At 41.8% G+C, this 13,020-nt stretch overlaps 1 protein-coding gene across 4 annotated transcripts in view; it reads right to left on the bottom strand.

Moving 5' to 3' along the window:
• LOC122816558 (katanin interacting protein) overlaps positions 1-13,020 on the bottom strand; it is a 3,576,055-nt gene that overhangs the window by 2,483,591 nt on the left and 1,079,444 nt on the right. The gene's annotated exons all lie outside the window — the stretch shown is intronic.

The raw sequence follows: 13,020 nt of genomic DNA, 5'->3' as shown, positions 1-13,020 counted from the left end.
AAAGGGGCTTAAATCTCACAAAAGTGAATTACTTACCAGGAGCTGGTAAAAAGAAGACCTCCTAAGCGAAGCGGCAAACGAGATCTGGGTACTTACCGCCTTGCATCATGGGATATGGGGCTGCCTCGAGCTGGTAAAAGTGACTCTCGAGCTTAGCAAGTGCCGAGTCGGAGCCGAGGGATCGGCTCCGAACCCATCAAGCAAGAATGAAGGCGAGATTGACAACTTAACATCAACATTTTTCTTTTTAATGATGAATTGTTTATGCAGAGGGATGGCATGGCTATGGGCAATCTTGTGCCAATAGCTACGCCAACCTAGTGATGGCCATGTGGGAAAAGAAGAAATTGTTTCCATTAACTCGATATAAGAAGCATGTTATTTTCTACAGATGTTTTGTAGATTACTTGTTTTTTCTATGGACAGGTAATGAGATTGAGTTAAACACCTTCTTTGAAGAAATAAATTCCCTTACAGACTATTTGAAGTTTACTATGACAGTATCGTTGAGTAGCATTGCTGTTTTGGATGTCTTTATCGAACGACTAAGTAATGGTAAACTTAATACAGATGTCTATAGAAAACCCTGTTACAGAAATACATTATTGCATAGAGAAAGCATGCACCCTAGATATGTTTTTAATAATATTATCAAAGGTCAAGCCATTCGAGCTTCCAGATTAAATCCAACACAAGATGGTTTTGAGAGGGAATTAGCTGGTTTAAAGGATAAGCTACTATTTAGGACATATAGAGTAGATGAGATTTCCACTGGTTTTCGGAATATAAAGTACCTTAGGTCTGACAAAGTGTGTCCGTATTTTTCAGAGAAAGGGAATGACAAGTATATTAATAGATGTGATTCTGTTGGTGTTAATACACTACCACAGAAATTTTCATTATTTTATACACATGACTTTGATCAAATCAGAGATATCATATATAAACATTGGAATGTTCTGACGTTTGATCCTCACATAGAAGGCAGGACAGGATGAACATAAAGCAAGATATACAACATGTTCAGTGTTACAATTAGCAACAATATCAAATACGTAAAGTTGAGACGTAATAGGATGGACAAACATGTTGGAATCACATATGTAGGAACAAAAATTACACTTATTACAAGGACTCGTGCCTAAATCATGGTGATTATTATAATTATCAAAGGGCATAGTATTCGGGTAGCAATGAAGTCTATGGAGATTTTTCTTATTCTTAAAAAAAAAACTTTGGATGTACACCTACAATTTCTCTGATATGAGGATCAAACGTCAGAACATTCCAATGTTTACATATGATATCTCTGATTTGATCAAAGTCATGTGTATAAAATAATGAAAATTTCTGTGGTAGTGTATTAACACCAACAGAATCACATCTATTAATATACTTGTCATTCCCTTTCTCTGAAAAATACGGACACGCTTTGTCAGACCTAAGGTACTTTATATTCCGAAAACCAGTGGAAATCTCATCTACTCTATATGTCCTAAATAGTAGCTTATCCTTTAAACCAGCTAATTCCCTCTCAAAACCATCTTGTGTTGGATTTAATCTGGAAGCTCGAATGGCTTGACCTTTGATAATATTATTAAAAACATATCTAGGGTGCATGCTTTCTCTATGCAATAATGTATTTCTGTAACAGGGTTTTCTATAGACATCTGTATTAAGTTTACTATTACTTAGTCGTTCGATAAAGACATCCAAAACAGCAATGCTACTCAACGATACTGTCATAGTAAATTTCAAATAGTCTGTAAGGGAATTTATTTCTTCAAAGAAGGTGTTTAACTCACTCTCATTACCTGTCCATAGAAAAAACAAGTAATCTACAAAACATCTGTAGAAAATAACATGCTTCTTATATCGAGTTAATGGAAACAATTTCTTCTTTTCCCACATGGCCATCACTAGGTTGGCGTAGCTATTGGCACAAGATTGCCCATAGCCATACCATCCCTCTGCATAAACAATTCATCATTAAAAAGAAAAATGTTGTTCTCCAACACTGTTTCCAGTAACAGACACTAAAGGTCTACCTTAGTAACCAGGGTGTCAGTAAAACATGTTAAATACTGATAAATACTGTCTATACCTTGCTGGTTAGGGATAACAGTAAAGAGGGACTTGACATCCATAGTAACTACAAAATAAGGAAGATTGTCTTGTAAAGTTGCCGTTTCCTTATAAAGATCTAACAAGAACTGTTTGGTATCTCTAAGAATAAATGGATTCAAATCAACCACTGGTCTCAGCATTTTCTCTATATACACTGACAAAGGCTCAGTAACCCATCCTCTACCTGCCACAATGGGTCTCATTGGTGGGTGTATGGGGTCTTTATGTATTTTCGGTAAACCTTGGATGATAGGAATTAAGGGATTTTCGACCCATAAAAAATCAAACAATTGTATTGTAATTATCCCACTTTTATTCAAGTCATCCAGGGTATTATACACCCTTGTAACATGTTCACAGACTTCATGAACAGGTATAAGTGTATAGAACTTTATATCACTCAACATTTCCCTCATATAAATGTTATAGTCAACCCTATCTAACACCACTACAGGACCACCTTTATCAGCTGGTCTGATTGAAATATTCCTGTCATTCCTAAGAGTTTGTAGGACTTTTTTCTGCCGGAAAGTTAAATTATTTTTCTTAACGTTGGTACACGGGTGCTTAGATATGGTATAGATATCATCTTCCACCATTTTACAAAATGCATCCAGAAGGGGATGATAGTTGGGAATAAAAACACTAGGTTTCCAAAATCTTGGTAATTGACTTTATTTCTCCATTTGCTTCTCTGTTGTGCCATTTGTTATTTCCTTCATATTTTTAATAATATTTTATGTTTAATAAGAAATGTTATCAACAAAAAAGGGGGTTAGCAATGGGGGCATCAGTGGCCCCAGAATATGCTAATTTAGTATCTGGTTGGTGGGAGGGGGAAATTCTAATTAAGTTTCCAGAATATCATTATGTAGTGTTTTATAAAAGATTCGCAGATGATTTGTTTTTTTATAGTTAAAAAAAGTGTAATTTCTTGGAATTTTTTTGAGAGACTTAATTCTTGCACTTCCTTAAGTTTACCATTGGAAAGGAAGAGCTAGTACATAATTTTTAGATATTAAATTAATTTTAGATAGAATAATTTGTTTGAAAGTCAAATTTTTAGAAAGACAACTTTTACAAATAGTTACTTGCCATTCAACAGTAACCACCCAAGCAATATGAAGAAATCACCTACAGGGCAATACATCAGGGCCTCTGGAATTATAAGTAAGGATGAAAATTTTATGGCAGAAGTACAATATATAACTTCTCCTTTTTTAGAGAAGTTAGAGAAGGGATATCCCTTTAAGTGTTTAGATGAAGTGGTGAAGGAAGTTTTGGACAAGATAGAAACAGATTTTGGCCCTATTTTGGTAAAGGGGCTAAGAAAGAGCAGTAAAATAAAAAGAAAGAGAAAAATAATCAAGTAATCAGTGACAGCAAGTTGGGAGATATCCAGAATGAACTGAATAATATAAAAGAGCAAGTAGAAGATGGTTTAAGGGATGATATTTTGGTATATCAGAATATTCCTAGGTATTGCATTGATATGTCTGTAGATAAATCTCAAATAAAGCAGATAATTATGAATAATTGGAAGATAATTACTGGTAATCAAGATTTTAGAAGGATTTGTGGTGAGACATACATTTGTGTACAAGAAGAAAAAGTGTATAAAACAAGAAGTTATGTACTCAGCATAATGTTCGATGTATGTAGTCCATCTCGCCTCACATTCTTACCCATGGGTTCAGAGCCGAATGTCGGCTCCAACTCGGCCACACTTTAGCTCGAAGTCTTTCTATTGGCTGGGCTAAGATGGTATCCCATGCTGCACTGCTCTCTATCCCCAGATTTAGTTTGCTGCGAGCACCAGCAGTCACTCTCCATGCATAACAACACCTAAGGAAGGAAGAACAAACCAAGAATGAAGGGAACTCTGAAACCAGGCCTAACCTCCATATCCTCCAGGACGGGGGAAGGTGGGGGGGTAAGTAAGAATGTGAAGCGAGATGGACTACATACATTGAACATTATGGTGAGTACATAACTTCTTGATGTTATGTAGTCCAATCTCGCCTACATGCTTACCCATGGGACAGCGTCCCCAGCACCTAAATCCTGGGAGGCTCAGTGGAAAATACTTCTGAGCACTGTGGAACCAAAGGAAGACCTGCCTCTAGATACCACATCTAACTTGTAATGAGTAACAAAGGTGTGAGGAGATGCCCAAGTAGCCGCAGCACAAATATCATCCATAGACAATCTGACCTGAAAAGCTGTAGATGTAGATACAGACCGGGTAGAGTGAGCCTTCACTCGGAACGGTAAATCTCTTCCCCCTGAAGTATAAATGAAAGAAATACAACTGGAAATCCATCTGGACAATGTGACTTTGGGAACAGGAGACCCAATTCTGTTTTCCGAAAATGAAACAAACAACTGATCAGATTTTCTGAGGTCCTTCGGTCTGTGCAAATAAAATCTTAATTGTCAGTGCACATCCAACTGATGAAATTTGAATTCTGCCTTGTTCGAGAACTGAGGAAAAAACACTGGTAATTCAATGGATTGGTTAAGATTACTAACTGATGCTACTTTGGGAAGAAAGGAAGGATTCTGTCTGAGAGAGACCCCGTCCTTATGAAAAAATCAAATAAGGTGGTTTGATTGATAAAGCTTGAAGCTCCGAAACACGTCTGGCTGACGTGATGGCTACCAAAAAGACAGTCTTCCAAGTTAAGAATTTTAAATCACAAGTGGCTGCAGGCTCAAAGGGGGGTGAAGTAAGACCCTGTAGAACAAAGTTTAAGTTCCAAGGCATAACAGGTTCAGAGACAAGAGGACGAAGCAACAAAGTGCCCTTCAGGAAAGCCTTACAGAGTCTATGTGCCATTACACTAGGATTTGTCTGCAACATGAAAAGTAGAAATCGCTGCCAACTGGACTTTAATGGTTGCAGCAGCTGATCCCTGGTTGAAAAGCATAGAAAGGAACTCCAATACTGACGAGACTGGAGCTGTGTAAGGGTCAATCTTTTTGGCATTTGCCCAGATGGAAAATCACTTCCATTTGCTGTAATAAATCTTCCTGGTCGAAGGCTTATGAGAGGAAGACAGAATATGAACCACCTCTGGCGAAAAATGGTGAAGCCTAACTAATGACGGAAGTGGAGTAGCCAAGCTGTCAACCAGAGGGTCCAAAGAGAGGGATGGAGCTGCCCTGACATATGAGTCAGTAAGTCTGGTTGTGGGTCCAGAATCCAAGGAGCGTCCATGAGATAGGGATGGAGAAAGGGGAACCAAATTTGACGAGGCCAGTGTGGAGCAATCAGAATCATTTTGCTTCCCAAGGATTGCACTTTCTGAATAAACATTGACAGCAAAGGAACCGGACGGAAGGCATAAAGTAGACCGGAGGGCCAATCATGGACTAGAGCATCCCTGGGTGACTCCCCCTGAAGGGGGATAAGGGTGAAGTAGCTGCTGCATTTGGCATTGAGGGGACTGGCAAAAAGGTTGCAGCAAGGCTGACCCCACCTGCGGAAAATCTACTCTGCAATTTGACAGTTCAGGGACCACTTGTGAGGCATCAGAATAGCTCTGCTTAGCTTGTCTGTGATCACACCGGACTTCCCTAGAATGTGCGTTGTTACCTGAAAATGGTGGGAAGACACTGCCCACTGCTACACTTGCATGGCCTCTCTACAAAGGGGGTATGACTTGGTTCCTCCCTGTTTGTTCAGATTCCATACCACTGACATATTGTCTGAGTGGATTGGAGAGAAAGAAAGCTCTGAAGTGCTTGCAACGCTAGTAGCACTGATCTCATCTCCAGGACATTGATATGCAGATGCATCTCGTGCTTTACCACGTGCCTTGGACTGTCCTGCCTAGATAATGCCCCCCCACCCTATCTGGGAGGCATCCATGGTCACCGTGGCAACTGGAGGCAAAGGAACGAAGGGCTTTCCCGCATTGAGGTTGTCGGTGTGAAGCCACCAACTGAGATCCTGTTTGCACCTGTCTGAGTAGAACAGAGTGAGAAAATGGAAGACGTTGAAGAAACCACTGGGTGAAGAGTAGCCACTGAAAGAGCCTCATATGTAACCTTGCCAGGGGGGGGCTAACATAATCGTAGCAGCCATTGTCCCCAACAATTGGAGGACCAATCTTGCCTTCTCTCTTCTCAGAGGGAGCAAGGCGTAAACCTGTTGTTGTAGGACTCTGATTCTTTCCTGTGGTAGAAACACCCACATGAGGATGGTGTCTAATTCGGCGCCTATAAATGGGACACGCTGCGAGGACAACAAGGCAGATTTTTCCCAGTTCAAGGTGATGCCCAACTGTTAACATAGGTTGATAGTACCGTCTCTGGTCTGAAGTAGCAGATGCCTGGTGCTGGCAGTAAAGAGCCAGTCGTCCAGGTATGGAAACACTTGGAATCCCTGACGTCTCAAGTGAGCAATCACCACTGCCATGCATTTGGTAAACACCCTGGGGGCTGTGGTGAGACCAAAGGGCAGGGCTCGAAACTGAAAGTGACTGGCTCCCAGCCGGAAGCGTAGGTGACTTCTAGATGCCCTGTCCATCTTTATGTGGTAGTTAAGCATCCTTGAAGTCGATGGAGCACATCCACACTTCTTTTCCCAACAATGGGAGAATAGATTGCAATGTGACCATTCGGAACTTTGACTTTTGCACATGGGTGTTCAATCGGCTGAGATCCAAAATGGGTCTCAGGTCCCCTGTCCATTTCGGCACCAAAAAGAATCTGGAGTAAATCCCTAATCCAATCTGGTCTGAGGGGACATGTTGGATGGCTCCTTTTTCTAGCAGCTTTGAAACTTCTGAAGCTGCGGAATCCCTTTGACTGGGTGGAACATCCAGGATTTTCTTGATTGGGGGGGGGGGGAGTTGGCGAGAAAGGAATGACATATCCTCCTGAAATTATTTGTAAAACCCACTGGTCCTGGGTGATATCTTGCCAGGCCTCTGGGTATAGTGAGATTCGACCCCCGACTGGCTCTGGAAACGCACAGTCGAGCCTCCCATCAGGAGTGGTGTTAGGGAGAACCACGAAAGGAATCGTGGTCTCCCGAGTTGCGAGGGCCTCCTTTGCCCCTAGGGCGGCATCTACCTGGATAACCACCCCCTCCCCTGCCCTGGAGGGGGGCTCACCTTGTGCATCGGGAAAAAACCTCTGTGATTTCTTGAACCACATCTTTCCACCCTTCTGGGCCTTGGGATAAGGCCTAGAGGGAAGGGAAAAACAGACTCCTACGGCAGACAGAGTTTTTCCCTCTTGCTCGCACCTAGTGAGAGTGTCTTTCACCTTGGTTCTGAACAAAGAGGAACCATCAAACGGGGCGTCAGTGAATGTAGACTTGAAGGCCTCCACGAAATGACAAAGGCGCATCCAGGCACGTCTCCTAAGAGCGACTCCTGAACTTGCTGCCCTACTCGCTCCCTCAGCTGCGTGAGAGATCAGCCTCATCGAGGAGTTCACAATAGAACTGAGGGTAGACATCTGAGCATTGACCTTCTGAGCCACCGCCTCAGAAACGTTACCCGTTAGAGTATCTCCAAGCTCCTTTAGGAGATCTCTCTGGAGCCATGTAAAATGTGATAAGTAATTCAGTGACTGCAAAGTAAAGGCCGCTGAAGAAAACATATGCTTCCCGTACCGGTCCATAGTCCTAGACTCCTTGTTAGGGGGGTGGACGGTGGAAGAAGTCTCAGTTAATTCCTTCTTGGTGGCCACTGCCACCACCATGGCATCCACAGGGACTCCCTTGGATAGAAATTCCTTAGGAGGGGCAGACAAAAATTTATTGGGTCTCCTGGGGACTGGTTCCACAGAGTCAGGGGTTTCCCAGACCCTTCGACAAACCAAGTCCAGAAGCTCGTCGAAGGGTGGAGACACCCAGGAGGCGGAGGGCTGAGCACCAAAGGCCTTCAGGAACACAGACTCCTCTTCAGAAGGGGCTATGGATGGCCAGTCACCTCTTTGCTTCAAAATCTCTAGGATGTCAGAGAAAGAAACATCCTCACAGGATGACTTAGGAGACCCCTCCAATTCCTCGAGGTCGGTGTCTGACATGAGAGACTCATCTTGGGAATCTATGTGCTTCCTCTTGCACATTCTCTTTCTGGGTGGCTCCTCATGCAAAAACTCTGAGGGGCCCTCAGAAATATGGGAACCACTCGTGGGGGTACCCTGAGGCCTTGGGGTTCCACTGTCAAGAGATAGAGGGTGATCAGAGACCTGCACCGGTGCTGTAGGGGACAGAGTGACCGAAACGTATGATGCCACTAACAACCTGGCCAGTGTGCTCCACATGGCCTCGAAAGCTGGACCTCCCGGGTCTGAAGATCAACCAGCTTCTGAAGCCAAGACAGGAGTCCGGCTTCCCCACACCGAAGCACCGAGAGGGAGACTAGGAGCCAAGAGATGTCCCGAAGCCTCTCCCTTGGGTCCGGCCGAGGAATCCTGAGTCCTGAACCCTGTGGACGGCGCCGAATGGGTCGGAGCTGACGTCGGAACTGATAAGCTAGGAGGGGCTGTCAGAACCGACCTAGGGACATCACATGGAGCCGAGCACTCCGGCTCCGACAGCTGAGATGCGCTCGGAGGAGGAAGTGTCAATGTAGGTAGAGGGACCGGCTCCGGATCCGACTGGGTCGGAGTTGAAAACAAGTTTGCCAGTACCGGTGACTGAAGAAGTCTCTGCACCACTCTATCGATGTCCACATCCGATAAGGTCCTGGAGAATTTGGAGGATTTGGAGGATAGGGAAGAAGATCGAGACCTCATCTCTGAAGGAGACCTGTGAGAAGGAGATACCAGCCTAATGCTAAGTGACTGGCTCTGAACAGGCTCCAACAAAATTGGAGCCGAAGCAAGTTCCATAACCACTGACACTTCCTGCGGCCCCGAGGACAATGGAGCCGAGGATATCGTTGAAGATTTTGCTGTTTTCTCCGGTGGCTCCGATGATACTGATGGAGCAGAGGATCGCTTTTTAGCCTTGGAACATTTAGCTTTTGATGGAGAAGACTTAAAGCTGGAAGCACTCTCCAAACTCTCCTCGGAGGAGGGTTTCAGAAGTCCCTTCAAAATCAATTTGTTCTTCCTTTCCTGAAGAACACGCGGGCTAAAAGCATGACAAAAACTACACGATTCCTGGAGGTGAATCGCTCCCAGACAGTACACACAAACAGAGTGTCCATCAGTGATGGACATCTTATAACTACACTTGGTGCACTTCTTAAAGCCCGAGGGCTTATGCTCCTTGGTATCTTTAGACATAGTTACCACAAACACCGAGTAACTAACTCAAAACTAGACCAACGGTCAAACAGCCACAAGCGCGGGAACAGGACGAACAAAACAGTACATCACAAAGACCTCTAACTGAAACAGTCCTAGACACAAGTACAAGGGGGGGGGACTAATTCCTCTAATTTAAATGGTTCTAGCCAAAGGGAAAAAGTTAGCACACAAGGAAAGCAAGGGGACAGACTAGGTCCTCTAACTGAAACGGTCCTAGCCCATTGGAAACAGCTTGTGGGATACCACAAGAACATGCTATAAGAAAAAACTTTTCCACAACACAGTTCAAGAAACACACACAAATAGCTATGAAAATAGCTTTTTTTGCAAAAAACTTCTCTGCTATAAAGAAGAAAAGGTACTTAGCCACAGCCAAGAGCGAGACCACATCCGAGCTACACGAGCAGCAAACGAGATCTGGGATAGAGAGCAGTGCAGCATGAGATACCATCTTAGACCAGCCAATAGAAAGACTTCGAGCTGAAGTATGGCCGAGTCGGAGCCGACATTCGGCTCCGAACTCACGGGTAAGAATGTAGGCGAGATTGGACTACATAACATTATATGTTACAACATAGTAAAACGAGAACACAAACACTAAAAACTGATAAAAGTTAGGGCATGTATAAATGTAATGGATATAACAGCCATAGATTCATTCATGAAGGACCATTTGTTTCAGTGGTAAACTATCCATCTACTATTAGGATAACAGGTAGATTTATCTGTGGTACAAAGGGAATAGTTTACATACCTTTATGTTCAGGGTGTGTAACTTTTAATGTTGGAATGACAACTAGAAGTTTTAGGTTAAGGATTAGAGAACATTTATATGCAATTAAAACTAAAGATGAAAATTATGCATTATTTAGACATTCAGAAGTCTGTGATGAATATAAAGAGTTTACTTTTGGTGTTTTAGAGCATGTAATAAGTGATACAAGGGGTGGTGATTTGAAAAATGTTATAGAATGGAAAGAAGTAAAATTAAGGGCCAATTACCCCCAGGTTGAGTGAACGTATAAAAATTGACTTTTTAAAGGAAGGAGTATAAGGGGAGGCCCATTAAGTAATTGATGGATGCTACTGATATTTAACTTGTATCAATGGAATGATCTAGTCATGGTTTTGTATCTTAATAGTGATTGGATGTCTTTTAATTGTTAACTGTTTGTATTAACTGATTAGGTAGAATAATATATATATATATATATATATATATATATATATATATATATATACACACACACACATATATATATATATATATATATATATATATATATATACACACACACACACACACACAGTTGAGTGGTTTTAATTCCGGTGTGTTCTGAAGTTGTATTACGAAAGCGGCAATTAAAAGTTTTAATACACTAGACTCGATTGGTTCTTTGCACCGTTTAGCTTTGTTTTATTAGCCCTGGAACAGAGTTTTGTGAGTAGATTTTTGTGAATGGAGGAAAACAGATTTATCTGAGTTGTTCCTCACAGCTGGATTAATTCCTAGAAGAGTCCCTGATACAGTTTCCATCCATTCCAGGCTCTGTGCTGGTCTTGCTCAGCTTGTCTGCCACAAAATTAAGCCCTGATGGGATGTAAAATGTCTGCATTGTGAGATTGTGTTGAAAAGCTATATTCCAAGCTACCATGGCTAGTCTGTACAAAGGGTAAGATCTGGTCACCCACCATTTATAAACCACATTACTGCGGTGTTGTCTGTAATCGCTTTCAATGATCTTGTGGACCATTGATGACTGAGAGCAATTATTACTGCCAATCTCTCTATTTCTTTTATGTGTTTTGGTCTATCTTTTTTTTCCCAAAGATCCTCCACTTTTACACCCACAGGCACCATTGCCCAAGCAAAGTCTGAGGCAGTGATGGCAAACCTATGACACGTGTGTCAAAGGTGACATAACATGACATTTTGAGTGACACACCAGCGTTCAATACCGAGTTAACAAAGAAACTGAATGAACAAAAATACAAGAAATATGTCACCCTGCGTGTATCTACTACAACTCAGCAACAAAATAGTCATTAACTGATGTTAATCAAATCAAATGCAATGTGTTCCATATTTTTTTCAGTTCAATTCAAATTTACCTTTAAAAGTAGGGTAATTTTTTGGTGGACTATTTTAAGCCCAATATCAGTGTCCATATCTTTTTCTCTATTGTAAGTCATTGATTTTTCTTTTACTTTTATAATACATAGCAGCACACATGATTGGACTGCATTTTTTTAAAATAAATGAATACATAAAGAATTATTTCTCATATGTTCGGCGGGGAGTGTGCGTGTGTGTGTGTGTGTGTGTGTGGGGGGGGGGGGGGGTGATACGCCAGCAGAGTCAAGATAGGCATTTTCTGAATTTTTGACACGCCGAGCCCAAAAGGTTCACCATCACTGGTCTGAGGCATCTATAGTTAGCAAGTGCTCTGGAGCTGGAAGGGAACATGACAGACCTACATTCAGATAAAAACCCAAAGCAGAAATCTGGAATGTTAGGTGATGCTGATGTTGGAGCCATACTGATTTTAAAGTACCACTGAAGTTTTTCTCATGTGGAGTCTAGCTAGAGGAATCATGAGAATAATGGATGCCACAAATCCTAACATCCTGAGAAATTCCCTAGCTAAGGCCTTGGTCCAAACAGAAAAACTCAGGAAAAGATATAAACTCTACGTTTTCCTGTGGAAGAAAAAAGCCCAGTGAAGTAAGGAATCTAGGAGGCACCCCAGGAAAACTATCCTGTGTGATGAAGTCAAGTAAAATATTTGGATGTTTCCCTGAAATCCCAGATTGTAAAGGAGATCTCTCACCCAAGTGAGTGATTCCTGACACTTTGAAAAGATAAGCAAGTTGTCTAAATAAGAAAAATGTGAAAACATTGCAGTCTGCAATAGCTAGACACTTTATAAATACTTCTGGAGTAGTGGATAACCTAAAGGGTAACGCAGAGAAATGAAGTGTGATCCAGCCACAGTAAACTTTAAGAAATGTTTGAAATCTGATGCTACAGGAATGTGATAAGCATCCTTTAAATCTAGGGTAAATAAAAACATAAAAGGGGAATGAAAGGTAACAGGTCAGGAAGGGATAACATTCTGAATTTTGGAACATTCACAAACTGGTTTTGAAAAGAAGGATCTGAAACTGGTCTCGATGAAGCTTATTTCTTTGGCACCAGAAAAATTGTTTAATAAAAACCTTTCCCTTTTTGAGAAGAATGACAGGTTCTATAACCCCCTGAGTTGATGTTGAATGACAGAAGAGAAAAAAGTAGTTTTATCTGGTGGATGAGGAAGAAACTCATGAAAAGGAGGGTGATTCCGACTGGTTCTGTACACCTAAAGAAATCACTTTCAGAACCCATTTGTCTGAAACTGTTTCCAAAGATAAAGAAAGAGATAGAATCAGACTTTGGGGAACAATTAAAAGTTTTCCAGGGTGGGAAGGGAGGGGGAGTCATTCTGCAGATAGTCATTTAGACTTGTTAGACTGTCCTTTCTGGAAATTGCCTTTCTTTTTGGAGCCCTATTGACAATGTTTTATATTAGTCTGCTTGCCAGCAGTTTGCTTTGACTGCTTATTTTGCTTTTTATA

Source organism: Protopterus annectens, chromosome 12.part0 (genome assembly GCF_019279795.1).
Source record: "Protopterus annectens isolate FY-2018-M chromosome 12.part0, PAN1.0, whole genome shotgun sequence".
Lineage (NCBI taxonomy): Eukaryota > Metazoa > Chordata > Ceratodontiformes > Protopteridae > Protopterus > Protopterus annectens.
The sequence above is the reverse complement of the archived record's forward strand: the minus strand, read 5'-3'. Positions and strand labels throughout refer to the sequence as shown.